Below are 18,957 nucleotides of genomic sequence, written 5' to 3'. Positions count from 1 at the left end.
GTGGAGTGCCCTCTTGTCCCCATCCTCTGTTCTGGTGCACAGCCTTGCTCCACTGCTTTTTATTGCTACTGGGGATTGAACCCTGGGCACTTTGCCACTGTGCTACATCCCAGCTCTTTTTATTTTCTTATTTTGGGACAGAGTCTTGCTAAATTGCCCAGGCTGGCTTTGAACTTGCAGCTCTCCTGCCTCAGCCTTCCGAGTGGCTGGGATCACAGGTGTGGCCACAGTGCCAGCTCCGCAGTTTTAACCCAGCCCTGACCAGACCTTGCTGAGCAGCTGCTGGCCAGTCATGGGCCTTCAGGTGGTCATCACCATGTGAGTGGGCCTGGCTGCCGATGCCTCTTACTCAGGTCGGCCAGATCAACAGGTGAGACGTTTGGCAGGAAACACGTGGAACAGCAAGGAGACCCTGAGGCCACCGTGCGGCCCAGAGCAGGCACCTACCTTGGTCTTGAGGTGCTTCTGGTCACCAAGCCAGGTCGTTGAGAAGGAAGCACAAGACCTTGTCGCTGTGATCTGTCTCTGGATCTGGCCTGGTGTGCCTGGTGACAGGGATGGTGCCCCAGGCACGGGGGCAGTGAGACGCAGGTGTGGGCAAGGACCCCCGGTCCGGGCGGCTTTCTCCCCGTGACTTGTCTAGTCTCCTCACCTGGCCCCAAGCACAGATCTTGCGTCTCTTTGCCTCAGCTTCTTTTCCAACATTTGGAATCTGATTTTGCATCCCTAGTTTTTTTTTTTTTTTTTTTTTTTTTTTTTTATGAATCTGGGTGTGGTTCTTAGGGTGACCCCAGCCCAACCCAGACACCTGGTCGGTCTGACTTAGTTCCCCTAGAAGAATCGAAGCCAAGCTGGTAAGGTTGCTGCTGCTGTTACTCTGCTATTGAGCTCAGTCCCCAGCCCTGTGCTAAGTCTTCCAGTGTTGATATTTGGTTTGTTCATCCCTCTGTTCTGAAACTGCTTTTTTTCCACATCAGATCTTTTCTGGTCTATAAATACTGCCTTTCATTCTTCATTCCGGCCCTCAGACTCTTTCCTTTCTACTTGTGTTTTTCCCGCAAATGTGTCAAGCGTTCTGAATTAATTCTATAAACACCTATTCCTCCTTCCTGTCTGAATCTTCTCCCTTTATGTTGCTGCAGAGATGTCCCAAAATAAGGTGTTTGTAGCGCTGGGTCCTCCTCCGTCTTGCTGCAGAACAGCTGCGCGCTGAATACACTTCGCAGACTCAGGACCCACAAGGCGGGAGGCGGAGTGGCCTTCCTGCACGTCCAGTTGCTTCCCAGTACCCTGCCTAAACCATACACCCTCTGAGCTGCGTGCTCTCTGGTTCCCACGGGCATCTAAACACCATGGGCAGCAGAGCGTGTGCCCTGGGAGCCTTGTTCTGGGGCATCTGCTGGAAGTTGCTGGCTGGGGCCACCTGGGGTAGGAAGGCAGGGTTCCAGAGGGCTTGGTGGGGGTGGGCCAGGCTGGGTGGAGACTTGGGGGCTGCCTCCTTATCCTGATGAGTGTGGGGCACAGAGTAGAGAAAGAAAATGTTACGCGTTGATTCTCCTTTCTACACCATGCACTCTGATGAAGTTGACTGACCTTCATAGTTTTTTATCATCTCTATCAAGTGCAAGGGTCTGGCCTTGTCTATGGCACCCAGGTGTTCTGAGGATAAATTATGAAAACAGATGTGAAATGTTTTTAAACCATAAAGAACGCTTCAGGATAAGGTGAAATGTCTTGTAGTGTAGAGGGTATCAAGTATTGCATTTTAGGATCTTTACGTATGGTGAGACGTGGTAATGCACGAATGTCTTCCACGGATGCTGAAGTCCTTGAATGGCGCAGTCTGTGCATGTACTGCGTGCACAGGTTGCTGCACACTGAGTCGTGCCCAGGCAGCACGCAGTACCTCATACAGCGTGAGTGTCGTGCCTGGGCAGCACGCAGTACCTCGTACGGTGTGAGCGCTGAGTGGCTCTTACAGTGTGTCTAGGGAACAAGGAAGGGCTGGGTTGAACTGGAAGATGGGCGACTAGTGGGTGGTATGGACCCTGCTGATAACCTCACTGGATTCGATTTTGGTGCCTGGGATGGAACTAGGGCCATGCACACACTAGCATGTGTTGCACCCGCGGCCTTTGCAGATGATAGCCTGGATTTGCAGTTGGTAGAATTAGCAGATGTGGAGCACTAATGGGTTATATGTTATTCAAGATATATGTCCACAGCTGTCACAGGTGATGAAACTGGCTCAGAGATTGACGTCTCGCCCAGGTCACAGAACTGGGCAGTGGAGTAGCCAGTACTTGAGTCTTCTCTTTAAATCCTGGTTTCTGTGAAACTGATGGGGTCCATCAAAAGTAGTTGGTACCTTTTGGTACTGTTTCCATCTGCTGCATTGATTTGTTCAGCAAACATTAAGTGCCTGCTGTGTTCCTGGTGCCTGGTATTTGGCGTGCTAGGTGAGTTTTGTTTGTTGTGTGTTTTCCTACAATGGCATTATTTTCAGGGTGCTGGAGAGTGAACATGGGGCCTCTCACATGCCAGGCGAGTGCTCTCCCGCTGAGCTGCACCCCAGTCTTTCTCTAAGTAACTTGTGATGAGCTTCAAAGGCATTGAGCTTTAAAAAAAAGTCTTTTGATTTCGACCTCTAAGTCCTTGGTTTTCAGTCTTAATTCTTGTTTGACAGTCCTGTGTATGTATGTCCTGCAGTTGGCCAGAGGAGTGACCAGTGGGACAAGAGACTTACGATGATTTCAACCAGTGGGCCAAAGGTGGTGACCCTAGTGGCATCAGGTTGCTGGTGTGGTTTGCCAGGCGCAACTGGACTGACTCTCCTAGCCCATGAGCTCTGGGCTTACCTGGTGGGAGTGGAAAGCTTCAGTAGATAATTAATTGGAACACACTTCCAAAGCCGAACAGGCAGCACGCAGTACCTCATACAGCGTGAGTGTCGTGCCCAGGTGGCACTCCTTTGGCAGCTGCAGGTGACAAGTGGAACATGTTTTCAGAGCCTGAGAATGCGCGCGCGTGTGTGTGTATGTGTATATGTGTGTGTGGGGTGTGCTTGGGATGGAACCCAGGGCCTTGCTCACACATGCTAGGCAGGTGCTCTAGCCCTGAGCTGCACTCCCAGTCCTTTTTAAAATTTATTTTAAGACAGGGTCTCACTAAGTTGCTGAGACGGCCTTGAAGTTGGGATCCTCCTGCCTCAACATCTGGCGGCGCTGGGATCACAAGTGTGTGCCACCAGAGTCTGAGAATTAGGCGTGGGGCCTCAAGGGCCCCTGTGGGTCTCTCTCACTCCTGGCCAGTGTTGACACAGATGAGAAGCAGAGTTCCAGGAAGCACCTATGGGTCTGCCCACCTCACTCCTGCCCTGAGTTTCCTGGGTGAGGGGGTTCTGTTGACGCCTCTGCTCAGGTCTCTGCAGAGGTTTGAGGGGCCAGAAGAGCAGGTGTGGCTACTCCTCCCGCCTGCTTTCCCAGCTGATCCTGAGTCAGTCTTGTGAGGGGTGGTGTGTTTGAGCCTGTCGTCTTCTGAATGCTGCCTCTGCCAGCCACTTGGAGCCCAGGAGGCCCTGGCAGCCTGCAGCAAGTGTCACCTGAGTCATGCATGCACTTGCCAGCACCGAGTGCCTGCCGCCTCCTGGTTCCTGGCTGCAGCCGAGTCTGGCAGCGGACAGAGGAGAGAGCTGCTGACGATGCGGTGGGGAGTGCCTGGTGGGGAGAGCTGAGCAGGGGTGCCTAGGGGGAGAGGCCTGAGCCGCAGTGGAAGGGGCAGCAGAAGTGGTGCAGGGTGGAGAGGGCTTGAGCCGTAGTGGTGCCCACGCCCAGCATGCAGCCCAAGCGAGGCCGGTGCAGCCGTGGGGCCACTCGACAGCTTCCAACATAGCTTTGACTGTGCCCTTACTGCTGGACTCCATGTGTCCTTCCTGGGGCCCAAACTGGTGCCTGCTGTTGGTGTGCCCCATCCCGTGGCCTGCACCTCCTCCCCAACTCTCTGAGCTTTCTCCTTAGGCTGCCAGTGTTGTCCCCGCTCTGGAAAGGTTGAGTGCTCCCAGAGGGGAGAGGGCCAGGTCCGCACCGCTGTTGGAGGGACTCAGGGAGTCCAGGGTCAGCGCTGTGAGACTGCAGGGGATGGGTGTAGTAGCAGGATTGGAGTTGGTCCTTCCAGACCACCATAAACCATGAGTTCAGGGCATGCCAGGTGTGCACGGGGTGGGCCTGTAGGACTAGTAGCAGTTATGGAGCATTCTAGCCACTGATCAGGGTGCACAGAGATTGAAATTTCTGTGTCCTCCATCCTGAGACGGGAGGTGTGCTGGTCCCCTATCATGGGGGAGAAGGTGGAGGCTCAGAGGTAAGCAGCCACTGGAGGCTGCTCAGCCGGTCAGGGGTTCCAGGAAGCACCTGTGGATCTGCCCACTTCGATCCTGCCCTGAGCTTCCTGTGTGTGTGGGGGGTCTGTTGATGCCCCTCCCTTTCCTGGGGGTCAAGCAGAGTGGCTATGGTGCCGGGTCTGCCCCCTTGCAGCTTTGCCTTAATTCACTGTCTGCTGCTGGGTGAGCAGGTAAGCAGCCAGCTGCTCTGCTTCTCTGGGAACTTGTCCCTAGAGAGTGGCCGCGTCCAGGAAGGCTTGTGGCCGTGCCAGGCGTTGCCATAGAAGTGTCTGGACTTGTCACAGGCTGTGCTGAGTGAGCAGTGCTGCTTCCTGCCCCTCCTTAGGTCCCTGAGTAGACTCCCCGCCTGGTGCTCGGCCATGCCTTAGCCTAAGGGCTGCCGCCTAGAGGAACAGGCTCTGGGCCACAGGGGCTCTCCCTTCCCTGCCAGAAGCTGCTCCCTGTAGAGTGGGCTGGTAGGACCCTTCTTGTAGGGACAGATGAGTTGCTGTGAGGTGGGTGACCCCGAGGCCAGGCACTCCAGCTGTGTGCACCGTGTGACAGTGCAGGGGGAGCTGGCCCCGTTGATGTGTTTGTCACTCCAGGCTGTGGGTGCTGCCTGGTTAGCAGCAGAGTCGGGCTGGGTGAATCATGAATCAGATTCTCCAGGTCGGCGCCGGCCGCGTGAATCCTCTGCTGGGACTGCTTTTATTGCTGCAACATGTTTCATAAACTGTATTTTGAAGAATAAAAAAGGTCAAGTTCAGAGTTGCACATTAGGCACAGGGATGGAGGGCTGTGAAAAGCCACATTCCACCTGTACTTTGAACTTCCTGGGACAAGTGTCCCTAGTGCATGCTGTCCTCTGTCCTCCCCTGCAGAGGAGGCTGCTGGAAGCCTGCGAGTGGAGGTTGATGCTTTTTTTGCGGCCCCTGACTTTTCTGGATGTCTAGAGGAGCAACTGTAGTGTGGAGCCATCGCCTCCCTCCTGTTGGAGTCCGCTGCTGCCCTTGGCCGCTGTCTGATTTGGCTCACCTGGACTGCACCTCTCCAGTCTCTTAGTAACCTCTTTATCCTGAGCATTCCTGCTCAGTGAAGTGACATCCTGCCCTTAGGGCCCAGGTCCCAGAACTTTCTCCTGCTTTAGAGACCTAAGTAATACCCTGTCACAAGAGCAACGAGAGTGAAAGTCCCTCCTGAGCTCAGATCTGGGGAGGAAACGCCTGCCTTCTCCTTTAGACACTTGGGTGACCAGCTGTCACTCCTTGGGGTTGCTGCTGTGCAGAGGCAGCTCAGTTTGCAGCAGGCTCGGTGCTCATTGTAGTTCACTGCAGCCCAGGCCCCTGGTCTGACAAGCACCCACCCTGCTGTGCTATGGGGCAGCCTCCCATGTCAGTCCAGGCCCACTGCCTGCGGGAGGCTGTTGGCCACCTGCCTCCACCTTCATGGTTGTGCTCACCCCTCTCCCCGTCCTCTCTCTATTTTGGGACCACACACCACTGTTTCTGAGCTGCCTTTGCCACTGTCGGTAGAAGGGGAGAGGACTGTGGCTGTGGGCCTTGAGGTCCCTTCCCCCCTGTGGATTCTTAATCTCAGGCCATATCTGTTCACTGTGTTTCACTCACTTGTTTTCCATTAGCATCTTTGGAACCGCGTGGCAGTGGGCCCAAGTCTGTGTGATTAACCTAAAATGCTTGACCCTTTACCAGAAGTATGTCCGTGCTTCAAACTGCTCTTTGTTGAAAAAAGAAAATAAAGCAACCCTCCGTCTCTCTGGGCTGCTGTAACAAAACACCTTAGAGTGGGTAGTTAACAAACAGTGGGAACTTACTTCTCCGAGTTCTGGAGGCTAGAGGTCCTCGACAGAGCCGCAGCAGCCTTGGTGTCAGGCAAAGCCAGTTCTCTGCGTCACAAGGGCTTGTCGTGCGTCTGCACGTGCCTCCAGCACCCTGTACAAGGGCACCAATCCCATTTGTGAGGGATCACTGCACCCCAGCCCTGTATCCATACCATGGCCTTGTGGGTCTGATTTCCACACGGGAATTCCAGGAAGCACAAACTGCAGACACAGCAGCAACTTGTCAGTTCTCAACTGTCACCTGTCAGCTGTGTAGGCCTCGGGCCTACCCAGTGTTTATTATGTGCCTGTGTCAGATGGGGGACTCCTGGCTGTCTGTCTCACAGATAAAGAGGCTGAGGCTCGAGATGGGGAGCCACCTCATCTGAGCCCAGAAACCACATCTGGATTCAGACAGGCTGTGAGTCTTCCTAACCATTCTGCTTCCAGAAAAGTAACACCAACTTCATGGCCCCAAGCAAAACTTAAATCAGGGACTCTAGGTGTTCCACTGTGTCTCTGCCACTTCTCCTACTGCGCTTCTTTCATGTTTTTTTTTTTTTTCCTTTGACCAGTGATGTTAATAAATGTACATAAACTAGGGATGTGGTTCCAGAGCGTGTGGGGAGGCCGACCAGGTGGGGACACACGGGCTGCAGTTAAATAGAAAACCGCTGAACCTTACTGAAGTCTCTCTTGAGGGGTCTGCAGAGTCACCGGCCTTCCTTGGAGAAAGCCCTCAGTTGTGGCCAGTTTCCTGCCAGGTCCTGCGTGGTTGAGCTGTAGGAGCTCCTCGGGTCCCCATCCCTGGATTCCCTTCCTCCTCTGTCATAACGCCCATTTTCACAGGAGTGCTGATTCTCACTGGCCGGAAGTGCTCTAGGTGCCAGCAAGTCACCGATGCTCTGCCACGTTGGTGCTCGTCACTGCAGGCCTTTGACTGTGTTGAGGTGACCTCCACGTGTGCATGAAGAAAGGGGGCAGCACGAACGTGTGGTCACTGTCCACTGTTGAAAGGCAGCTTTGTTGTGTGAAGGCCACGCTCAGCCCTCAGAGGCTCAGAGAGTTGGACCTGCATGGGGCTCTGCTCCTGGGGATGACAGACAGCGGCAGAGGGGCTTCTGGGGGGTTTCTGCGGGGTTTCTGCAGGGTGGGCGCAGGCGGGACAAGGAGCCCGGAGGCGGAGCTGCTCATGTCCGCCTCCAGCTCGGGGGCTGTTTCTCGGGTCAGTGCGGGTTTCCTGGGGGTGCATGTCTGCAGAGCAGGCCATTTAGCTGTTCCTCTGGCAGTGACAGCCGGACCACCCCCACCTTCAGAAAATTCCTGCCTCGGGTGGGAAATGCCCCCTGCTTCACAGGGGAGCCTGGCTGCTGTGTGCCAGGCCTTGTGACTACAGGAGTGCCTCCACCCCCCTCCCCTCCAGCCCTCACTTCCAGCACGTGATCAGGACTCTGGGGGCCGCTTGGTTGGTGCCCTCTTGTAGCTTCTGTGATCTGTGTGAGGACTCAGGGGTGAGAGCCCCTGGAGAGGAAGAGAGAAGGCATGGAGTGGGCAAGCCAGGGGCGTTAGGAGAGAGATCTCAGGAGGAGGATGTTTCCCTAAGTACAACATGATTTTAAAAAACCAGAAAAACTAAGATCAATCAGCCATTAATTAGCAGATTTCAGTACAAAATATTTCTTTAAAGTAAAAAGATAGTTGACTGAAAAAGAATTTATGACCCGTGAAAGTTCTAGGTCAGCCTCAGCAGCTTAGTGCAACCCTGTCTCAAACAAAATGGGCTTGCAGTGTAGCTCAGTGGTAGATCACTGTGTACCCCACCCCCAGGAATGTGTGATCCACACGAGAAATAGCCAGTTTTCTTCTTGGTACATGAGGAACTGTTATAAATCAGGAATAAAAGACATCTAATAACAGAAGGGAAGACAGGACATCGGCAGACTAGTTTCAGAAAAACAGAAACCCGCTAGGTCCATCAACTGTGTTTAATCTCATTTAAAACAGGAAGGCAAATGGAGACAATCAAGAAGTTAGATTCTTTTTTATTTTTTGGTTGCAGGGATTGAAGCCAAGGGCACTTAACAACTGAGCCACATCCCCGACCCCTAAATTTTTTAGAGACAGGGTCTTTCCAAGTTGCTTAGGGCCTCGCTAAGTTGCCGAAGCTGGCTTTGAACTTGTGATCCTCCTGCCTCAGCCTCCTGAGTTGCTGAGATTACAGGTGTGCACCACCACATCTAGGTAAGAAGTAGATTCTAGGTGTATGGTGAAATGGTATATGTAAAGTGTTGAAGGAGGCTAACTGGACTAAAAAATGCTGATTTTTTTTTCCCTCTCTAACAAAACAGGAAATTTATTTTACATAAAATAAATTATGTGGGTTATATGTAAAGTTATATGTGGGTTCATATGTAAAGCTTATTATAGTTTAGACATGATTCAGTTGTCCGCTGACAGAGGACCAGACATGGTTCTTTCAAACAGTGTGAGCCCTTAGGCAGTCTGAGAAGTACTGATGGCATGATTTTTGAGGTATCTGAGCAAATGAAGGTATAGACTGTCGTGTTTGAAAGGTTTCCATACAGTTGTGATTTTATATATATGGGCTCCCCCTAAAACACGTGTGTGTGGGACTGAAAATGGTGGCAGCCAGAGAAGGGGTCACAGGTGCTGGGGGTGGGCTGGGAAGGAGACAGTCTCTGTACCTTACAATGTCGTGCCGTGTGAATTCTGTATCATGGAGACATTTTGGGAAAAAATAATTACCTTGAAAAGTAATGGAAGTATAATGAAAGACCAGGTTAAAGTAAGTAGATCAGGGTAACCAACTAGGAATAAACTCAGTTTCACGTCTGGTTTTCAGTTACAACATTTAGTAATGAATGAAGCAAGGACAGTACAGAATTCTAGAAAAGTAAACTTAAGTGGTCTTCAGTCAGCACCTACCCAGGCGACAGACTCCGCCCTCATGGAGGAGAGGGTGGTGGCCTCCATATTGGAGGAAGCTACCACCTGGGCATGGAAGGAGTCTGGGAAGAGCTTGACCTAGACTTGTGGCACATACGTTTGTGTCTGGTGAAGGGAAGAAGCCAACACTTTCTTTTCTTTTTTAAAATAAAATATAATAAATGACACTATAAATTGGATATTTGAAGATACAGAAGTTACCTGGGGATGGAACCCAGCAGTGCTCTTCCACTGAGCTATATCTTCTGCCTTTATTTATTCTTTTTTAAAATTTTTGATTTGTTATATATGACAGCAGAATGCATTACAATTAGATATAGAGCACAATTTTTCATATCTCTAGTTGTATACATAGTATATCCACACCATTTGTGTCTTCGTACATGCACTTTGGATAATGATGTCCATCACATTCCACCATCATTCCTAACCCCATGCCCCCTTCCTCCCCCTCCCTACCCTCTGCCCTATCTAGAGTTCATCTGTTCCTCCCATGCTCCCTGTCTCTACCCCACTATGAAACAGCTTGATGCTGGTTGTTTTAATGAATTATAATAATACCATTATTTATCAGGTGGTCAGTATGTGCTCAATACTGTTAAAACACTTCATGAACTATTTCTTTTTAAAGTCATGTTTGTTGAGATATAATTTATATGGTATAATTTGCCCCATTTTGTTTTATAGTTATATGAATTTTGATAACATATAAAAATGACAATATAAATATGGATATATAGTACTGTAGATATAGAATTTTACCTTGTTCTCCTTTACTTTTTTAAAAAATAGAGAAATTAATTTTGATGTATTTTCACTTAACTCAATGGATTACCAACATAATTTGCAAAGAAAATAACTGTTCGTAAGATATTTCATATTCATTTTCTTTGTCCTAGTAATTCTTTGGAATCTAAAGTCTATTTAACACATAGCACACCTCAATTCAGACTGGACACACTTTGAATACTCAGTGGCCTCATGTAACCAGTGGCTGCCATATTGGCCCCTTTCTCCATCTTTCACCTTTTGGTGAAAAGGTAAAAGATGTTGTAGGCTGCATGATGAGTCCCTTGTTATGTGGTTCCTTGTTGAGTTCCATCAGAAAAGGACTCCAAGGAGATGAACTTAGAACATACAAGAGTAGAGCGAGGTGTTTCATTCCTTCCCATAAGACTCCATTAGGCTGTGAGTTGGTTTCTACAGACTTTTGGTGGGAATAACTTCAGTTAGGCCACCTTCTAATGGCTCTCTCTTCTTTCACCTCCTGCCTCTCCAAGTTTACGGAAGGAACTTTATTTATTCTTATTTATTCATTTGTTAATTATTTTTGAGAAGGGTCTTGCTAAGTGGCTAAGTCTGGCTTTGAACCTGTGATCCTCCTGCCTTAGCCTCCAGAGTTGCTGGAATTACAGGCGTGGGCCACCACACCGACTTGTTTGTTTTACTTATTTGTCTCTGTCTCTTTCCCCCTCTCTCTTTCTCTCTGTCTCCCTCTCTCTCTCCCTCTTCTCCTTCTCCCGCCCTCCCCCTCTTCTTCTCCCTCTCCCCCCCCTGTCTCTCTGTCCCCCCCCCCCCCCCCAGCTATTACACAGCAGCTTTTATAATGAGAGGAAGCAGAGCTACCTCTTCCTGTGTCGTTCTTTGTGATCCCTGTTTGCTCAGCCACCTTGGTGTGGAAATCCCTCCGGTTGGGTGTTGGGTTCTTGTGGAAGATGGCCGTCTCTCCAGCCCCTTCTTTTCAATGCCCTTCATCTTTTTACTGTAAGACCTGCTCTTCCAAATTGCTGGCCTCCCCTACAGCCCTCCAGCGGGGCCTCAGGAGAAACCTCCCCTGCCTTTCTTCCTGGAGGCCTGTGCCTCTGGCGGGTGGCGCTCCCTCCCCTCACTCCAAGCCTTCACCCTGCCTGCTGCCCAGAGCCCCAGCTGTGGCCCCCCACGACTTCAGACTCTTTCTGAAGGGCCCACTCATTGCATGATCTCGGTGTAGATTGAACTGCTCTTTTTCAGCCATTAACTCTACCCTACCAAAACCACAGTGCTCTGACTTTAATTTTATGCATGGACCATTTTCTGGGTCCACCACCTGCTCTTATTTTTTTGGTACTGGATTGAACCCAGCATTGCCTAACCACGGGGCCATATCCCCATCCTCGACCCTTTTTATTTTTTATTTTTGTTTAAAGAAAGGGTCTCACCAAGCTGCCGAGTCTGGCTTTGAACTTCCTGCCTTCGCGGGGATGACGGCTGTGCTTCCTGCACTTGGCTCCACCTGCCTATTAAGGGACCACCTTGTGATTTGAATGTGTTCAGAAGCTTGTTTTGCTAGACTTCCTTTCTTCCCACTGTAGGTTGGGCTGTGCCCTGAGGTTTTGCAGCTGTTTGGTGAAGGGCAGTGTAGGGTGGGGAGCTGGCTCTGGTCCCTGCTTTTTCAGGAGAGAACTGAGCAGAAGGACGGGTGCTGTTCTTCCCTGGGGCTCGAGTTGTAACGGTGGTGCAGTTTTAGCAGAGTCTGTGGTTCAGTTCCGTGAGGATGTCTTGTGCAGTCTCATAGATGTGAAGGAAATAAGTGGGTGCCTCATGAAGGTTCCAGCAGAGTTCCAGAAATGACGTTCTCGGTGGACTGTGAGAGTGGTTGTAGAGGGAACTGGACGCGCCCTGGAGACGAGGTCCTCGGAGCCTTTGTTCCATGCAGACAGCTTTGTGCAAAGGATGCCAGCACTCTGGGAGGGCGAGCTGCATGAGTGTCACCGGTGTGGTGCAGTCGGTCCCGTCCTGTCCTGAGCACCCAGACTGATTCTAGAGCCACCTGCATTTTCCTTGGATGCCATGTGGTGGGTGGGTGGTTCTCCTTGTCTTGCTTCTTAAAAACTCATTCTGCCCAGAAGCGCCCTGGGCATTTCTGAGGCAGAAGCTCTGAAATGCTGCTGCTCACACATCTGCCCAGAGTGATTGCTGCTGGTTTTGAAGACCCTGAAGCTCACTGCTGGATCTGCGCAACTCCTGTCTCCAAGGGGACAGCACACCGTCTGCTCAGTGGGTCTGTAAGAGGACAGCACGCCATCTGCTCAGCGGGTCTGTTTCGTGTGGGTGATAATGATTAACTGGGGTGCTTGGTGAGGCAGGCACAGGAGTTCCAGAGAAGCGTTTACTATCAGAGTAAACAGTTATGCAAGAAAAGATCATAAACTGTAACGACATGCACAGTTTTTATGGGCATGTGTCTTCTGGGAGGGGAGAAAAACCGTGCTGGGGTACTTAGTAGAAGGACGCCCTCACATCTGTTGTGACTTGAAAAAAACCCAGACCTCCTTTCGTGGCCCAGTGACTGAGGAGGCCGAGACAGGAGGATTGCAAGTTTTGCCTTGGCAATTTGGTGAGGCTTCAAGCAACTTACCAAGAACCTCTCAAAATAAAAGTTAAAAAGATCTAGGGGATGTGGCTCAGTGATTCGGCACCCTGGATTCAATCCTTGGTACCAAAAAATGAAAGGAAATTTTTAAACAAATTGAATTTGGCAGGTGTATCAGTTTCCACGGGTTGCTGGAACAAATCCCTCCAGACTTGAAACAGCAGAGATTTGTGACCTTAGTTGAGTCCAGAGGAGCCAAATCTGGAGGGTCGGCAGGAGAGTGGCCACGCGTCCCTCTGACCTGGGGCTGTCTCTGGCACAGACCCCAGTTCCAGACTTGTCTTGGTGCGACTCTACCCGTCTCTCTGCACCTTCACCTGTCCTGATTCCTAGTGCAGGATCATCTTGGCTCAGATTGGTATCTTTATCACACCTGCGAGGACCTTTCCCAAGCCAGGTCACATGCTGAGGTTCTGGGAGGGTAGAGGTTCAGCCCACCGCCTGTCCCGGGCTCCCGCTTCCAATTCAGTCTGCCCCAAGGGAAAGAGACGTTCACACCAACCAATTATTAATTAGCAGTACTTTGAGGAAGAAGGAATTTTGAAAGGTGAGGGCTGAGTTTTGGGGATTATAAATGACAAAAAAGCAGAAGAGGTTCGTTCATTTTATGTTCACTGTGCTTTTTATTTTGAGGTGATTGTAGATTCACACACAGCCTCTCTGAGCCTCCCCACTTCACTGCATGGGCTTTAAGACAGGTCCTCTTGTCCCTCACCCCACCAGCCACCAGGTCCTTTCTGTTCCTGCAGCTCTGTCACATGTAGGGTAGTAGGGGTGGCGCGGTATTCTTTTCTTCCTTCTTTCTGTCTCTGCCTGACTGGAGATTTCAGGTGGTCGAGACCACCGGCAGCCTTCCTGCTATGGTGCAGTGGGAGGGCCTCTGGGCAGCCCTTGCTCACGGAGCTCCCCGGGTGCTCCTGCACACATCCGAGTGCTCCTGCACACCCCGGTGGCCTGGTGCTCCTTCACTGGACAAGGCCCAGGAGTAGGGTGCTGGCTCATGTGGCAGGTGCGTGTTTGTGCACCACTGCGTGAGGTGTGCAGAGGGCCCTGCTGCTGTATGAGGCCAGTCAGGCCAGGAGCGAGGCCCACAGTGCTCTGGTGCTCATGAGCTGCTCCTGGACCCGCCATGCCAGTTGGAACACTTGTGGGTCTAAACAAGAGTCAGCCAGCAGCACTTCAGTTTCACAGGTTAGTCAAAGACGGTCATGACGTTCAAAGCCTGACTGCCTTCTCTCTCTCTCTCTCTCTCTCTCTCATGGTGGAGGAGCCCTGATGATTTGGATAGCTCCCAAAGTGACTGATTCTCTGTCCTTCATACAGTAACACGGTCTTCGTAGCTTTGGGGGTGGTTTTCTGTGGTCCCCTGTGGTTCAGACCCCCTTCCCCCAGTACTGGGGATGGAAGGCAGATGTGTTTGACCACTGAGCTACATCCCCCAGCTCTGGACTCACCTTGAACTCATGATCCTCCTGCCTCAGAGTCGCAAGCACCTGGGATTACAGAGTGTGCGACTGTGCTCGGCTTTTTCTTAACGTTTTGGGGTTTGGTGCCCTGGATGTGATGGTGAATGATAGGTATGGCGGAATCTAGCGGGAAACACGGGAGGAGTTGGGGCTGCTATGGAGGACTTGAGCCCTTCTCTTCAAAAGTTGTGAGGAGTAAGTAGTACATTGAGTTTTCCTTTTATGGTACTGGGGATTGAACCCAGGGGTGCTCTGCCACAGGGCTGCACCCTGGCCCTTTTTATTTGAGAAAGGTGTTGTTAAGTTGCTAAGGCTGGCCTTGAACTTGTGATCCTCCTGCCTCAGCCTCCCGAGTATTGGAATTATAGGCATGTGCCACTGTGCCCAGCTATAAATTGAGTTTTCAAAGATAGTGAAGGAAACCATCTCTCCAGGACACACAGTGGCTTTTGGGTACCTGCTCTTGTCCCTTGTACCTGCTGGAGGAGAACTAAAGAGGAAGTGAGAACTTGCGGCGACTCGGGAGTCTGACCTCGGATTCCAGTTGGAGAGGGACTGTGGAATGGCAGAGTCAACCCAGATGTGCCTTGTCCAGCACAGTGCTCTGGTGCTGCACTTCCAAGTGCACATGGTGCCTGCCCTTGAGTGGCCTTCAGCCCAGGATGCACTGCAGGGGCCCCCACAGGGCACGCTGTGCTCTCCTTCTCCTTGCACTGGGCCACTGGGTTCCAGTCTCCTGCCTTCTGAAAGGTGCACCCGGTGACTGCACCGTGGGCTGAGGTTTTCAGCACCTCCTCTTATTTCTCTCCCAGACGTGCACAGGCACCATAGATAGCATTTCCTACCGAGGAAGGGTCAACTCTGAAGGGCCCAGCCAGTGGGGGCTTTGCAGAGCTCACAGGAAGCAGGAATGAGCTTTGCTGGGGCTGAATGCTGTGGTCTTGCGCCCTAGTCACAGGGCCACTGTGGCCCTAGGAAGGGAGGGAAGAGGTTCCCTCGGCTCCTGAGGTGGCGAAGGGCGCTTGTCCCACAGTTGGCCTGCCAGGGCGAAGGCTGTGTCTGCCAGCCGCTCTCCAAACGTGTGCTCCTGGGCCAGGTCTGCCTCCCTGGCTCCATTTCCTGATGCCCAGGACGGGGGTGAGAAGACCCATGTCAGGGTTGCTTTGCGGGTCCAGCTGGCCCTCGTCTCCCTCTGTCCCTGTGTGACCAGGCTCAGGCTGCAGCTGTACCAGGCACCTTTTACGTAGCACTTGTGTTGCCTTAGGGTGGAGTCCTCTGAAGGGAGCTGTGAGGGAGAGAGGAGCGTGTGCACGGGCCGCGGGCAGACTCAAGGACGTGAGCATCCTCAGGTTCTGGGCCTGGGGGGTTCCTGGAAGCTCCTTCAGATCCTAAGGGGCAGCTGACATCGTAGAGAGGTCCCTGGTGTGCAGTGTATCCTGAGGGGCCCACTGGTGCTCGCCAGTCCAAGCTGGTTCTGATCCAGTTTGATGTCTCAGCACTGGTGCCTGTGAAGAGTGCCTAGCCAAACTTGAGTTTTATGAACCCAGGAGTGTTTAAGGCCCCTTTTCAGCCATAGAGCTCAGTGAGTTGGTCAGTACACCAAAAAGCCCGGGGACTTAGGTTGGTGCCTGTTGATGGTCAGGATCTTTCTCAGATGTGTTCTCAGCTCTGGCCTTCTCCAGAGGGACTCCTCTGTAGGACCCGCCTGGAGGTCAGGAATTGGAGCCGGAGCTTCTGGGGGGCTTCTCATCCAGTGCTGGCCCAGTCCTCTGGGCCTCCTGTGGTGCTGCCAAGAGGGGGGGGGTTGCTCAACTCTGATCTGACACCTGGGGAAACACTTGAGGCTGACAGGTGACTGGGAGGGTCCTGCCGGCCCCCTGGGGAGGGCTGGGCTGGTGAGTTCCTTGTGGCTCCTGTGGACTAGGAGGAAGCCCCCAGCTTTTCAGAAGCAAGTCCACATGGCCTCACTCCTCCCTTACAGCCACAGACCCTCTGTCAACAGGGTCTGGACAAGTGGCTTGTTACCTCACTGTGTTAGGCTCTGCCCCTGTGACAGGGTCCTTGCTGTGGGGCCTTTTTCTGGGGAGCAGACTTCATTGCTCATAGTTCCCAAGGTTGGCAGCCCTGGGCCAAGGTTCTGGCTCAGCTTCCAAGGAGCATCTGTCACAGTGTCCTCTGGAGGGACGGCTGTGTACTCACTTGGCGGGAGGAGCAGAGGGTGAAAGGGAGGACTGCTGTGTCCACATCCTCTGGAAAGCGAGACCTGCTGCCCGCTGGTCCCACCAGTGAGGCCTCGTCCCCAAGGCTCCTCGCCTCTGAAAAGCCCCTGCTACTTGTCATTGTTTAGATTCAGTTTGAAGTCTGCCGACACTGTGAGACCTTAGCACTAACTTGGTCAGTTCCCTCATTTGGGGATGGGATGGACTAAGTCTTCCGCCACGTGAAGGTGTCCTGAGTCGCTCTCCTGATCTTCATGGGTTCCACTTCTCCTTCCCGAGATCCTGCGTTAACGTCATCTCGACTTTGTGTTCAGAACCAGCCCACAGCCCTGCAGACCTGTCCTCCTCTCAGTGCCGCACTGGCAAGCGACAGGATTATTCCAGATACACTGCAAGGCGAGGCAGAGTCCAGGTCCCCAGCACTGCATCCGCATGCCTGGGAGGGGTCCTGGCCCACTGGGCTGGCAACCTGGTCCCTACCTGTGCCTGAGTCACCCAGCCTTTCTGGGCCCTGGTGTTCTGTCCACAGAATTAACAACTAATAACTAAATGATGTCACCGAGCCCAGGGTTTAGCACATGGCAAGAGACACCTTTGGCTGTAATAATTATTTTTAGTTGTGGGCAAATACACAAAGGGTTAAATTTTCCATACCTTTTTTTTTTTTTTTTTTTGGTGGTACTGGGGATTGAACCTGGGATTACCACTGAGCACCTTACCCCAGCACCCTTTTAGTTTTTATTTTAACACAGGGTCTCCCTAAGTTACTGAGGCTGGCCTTGTACTTGTAATCCCCCTGCCTCAGCCTCCTGAGTTGCTGGGATTACAGGTGTGCACCAAAGCCCCATCCCCCCCAACCCCCAGTTAGTTACACATGATAGCAGAATGCGTTTCATTTCATGTACACAAATGGAGCACAACTTTTCATTTCTCTGGTTGGACATGATGCAGAGCTGCACCATTTGTGCAGTCACACACGTACCTAGGGCAGTGATGATCGTCTCATGCCACCATCTCACCTACCCTGTGCCCCTCTCCACTCAGGATTAGGGCAAAGGGGACCTGGAGTGAAGGAGACACCCAGATAAGCAGTGGGTAAAGACAGAGTTGCTGTTATGTCTGCGTATTAGCCCAGTCTTAGAGCGCACGCCCAGGCCATGCCTGGCTCGGGACACTGAGCTGCAACATCAGGGGGACAGCCTTTCTGCCAGCAACATTTCGTGGGTCTAACTGAGTAATAAAAACGCCCTGACCTGAATGGCCATTCAGGAATCGCTGGCACCACGAATGCCTTCTTCATTTTTGCTCTCCGGCTTCTCAGTGGGAGCCTCCCCCATTTTCTAATTGGCGATTTGTAGTCACACGTTATGGTAGGATTTGTTGTTACATATTTGTTCATGAGCACAGTAACAGTATCATCTGGCCGATACCGTTCCTCAGCACTTCCCTTTCTCTCCCTGCCTCCCTCCCCTGGCCCCTTCATCTGCTCCAGGGTCTCCCTTTAGTTCTACGAGGGGCACCCCCACCCTGCTCACTTTCTTTTGGATTCTCTGCTAGTAGAGGCTACAGGTGCACACCATTCTCCGACCACCTGAGAACGTAGGACACAGTTGCCAGTTAGGAAAAGGAAATTATTGGCAGACAGATGTTTAAAAAACTTGGTTTGTAATTGTTTTTGGATGAAAGTCACCTTCGAGTTTTACCTTCTGAGATTTGGTGTGGGGAGGGCAGGTATGCAGTCCCAAAGTCGTAAGTGATTTAAAATGCTCATCTGTATTAATATGAAGAAGAGTCATGCAAGCTAAGGAAATCACCCACAAATAATTAACAAGTGCCACCACATATTACTGTTCCTCCAACATTCTTCCAAGGTCTGTGTCACTGCTTGTACAACAGGGTACATTGTGTAAGACAGTTTTATTTTCATAGACTGCCGCAACAGAAGTGGCCCATTTCCTTATGCTCAAATGCTTTTGTAAGAATTGTAACTTTAAAAAACCCTTCTAAGGTTGAACCTCAAATACCTCTAAATATGCTGATTTTGCATCTGTTGTAATTAGGTCATCCAGTTCCACAAGGAGCCTTGAGTTATGGCTTCCAGAATTTTTGTAATATAGACATTTTAAAGTTAAACTTTGTATCAAATGAAAAAAAGAAACGAGTTAATTGAATGAGCCCTTCAGTACCTCCTTGCTTTGAATTCACTTTTTATGGCCCTCTCTGCACACTGCCTGCAGTATTGGGAGGGACAGGCAGATGTGTGCATCCCCAAGCGCAGCTCAGAGCCCACAGGCTGCTCACTGGGAGCTGGTGTCCAGGTGGTTGAGACGCTCTGGGCTCCTTGGGCATGGGAGATGCTTGTGGCACACGTCTGTGGAAAGGCCCTGGCTTGCCACTGGGTGGCATCTGTGGCTAGAGATAGAGCAAAAGTGGCCTGCAGAAGAAGAGCGAGGGCACCATCTTAGCCCTCCACTGGCTGGCTTTGAGGCTGGCTAGGCTTGCGAGTGCAGGGACAGAGGATGTCCACAGGTGCCCAGGCCCCTCATCCTGTCAGCACACCAGGGCCCACTTTCTGCTGCCTTGTTTGAGTATTTATGGGAGAGGAGGCAGAACCTGTCTGCTCCACCTTGCACCATGGTACCCAAGTGCAGGGACTGTAGCGAGGGGAGGAAGGGAGG

General features: G+C 51.7%; 1 protein-coding gene across 2 annotated transcripts in view; it reads left to right on the top strand.

The window, feature by feature from the left end:
• Window positions 1–18,957, top strand: part of Uck2 (uridine-cytidine kinase 2) — a 57,087-nt gene that overhangs the window by 23,299 nt on the left and 14,831 nt on the right. The gene's annotated exons all lie outside the window — the stretch shown is intronic.

The sequence above is a fragment of the Callospermophilus lateralis genome, chromosome 13 (assembly GCF_048772815.1).
Source record: "Callospermophilus lateralis isolate mCalLat2 chromosome 13, mCalLat2.hap1, whole genome shotgun sequence".
NCBI lineage: Eukaryota > Metazoa > Chordata > Mammalia > Rodentia > Sciuridae > Callospermophilus > Callospermophilus lateralis.
This window is presented reverse-complemented; position numbering and strand designations above follow the sequence as displayed.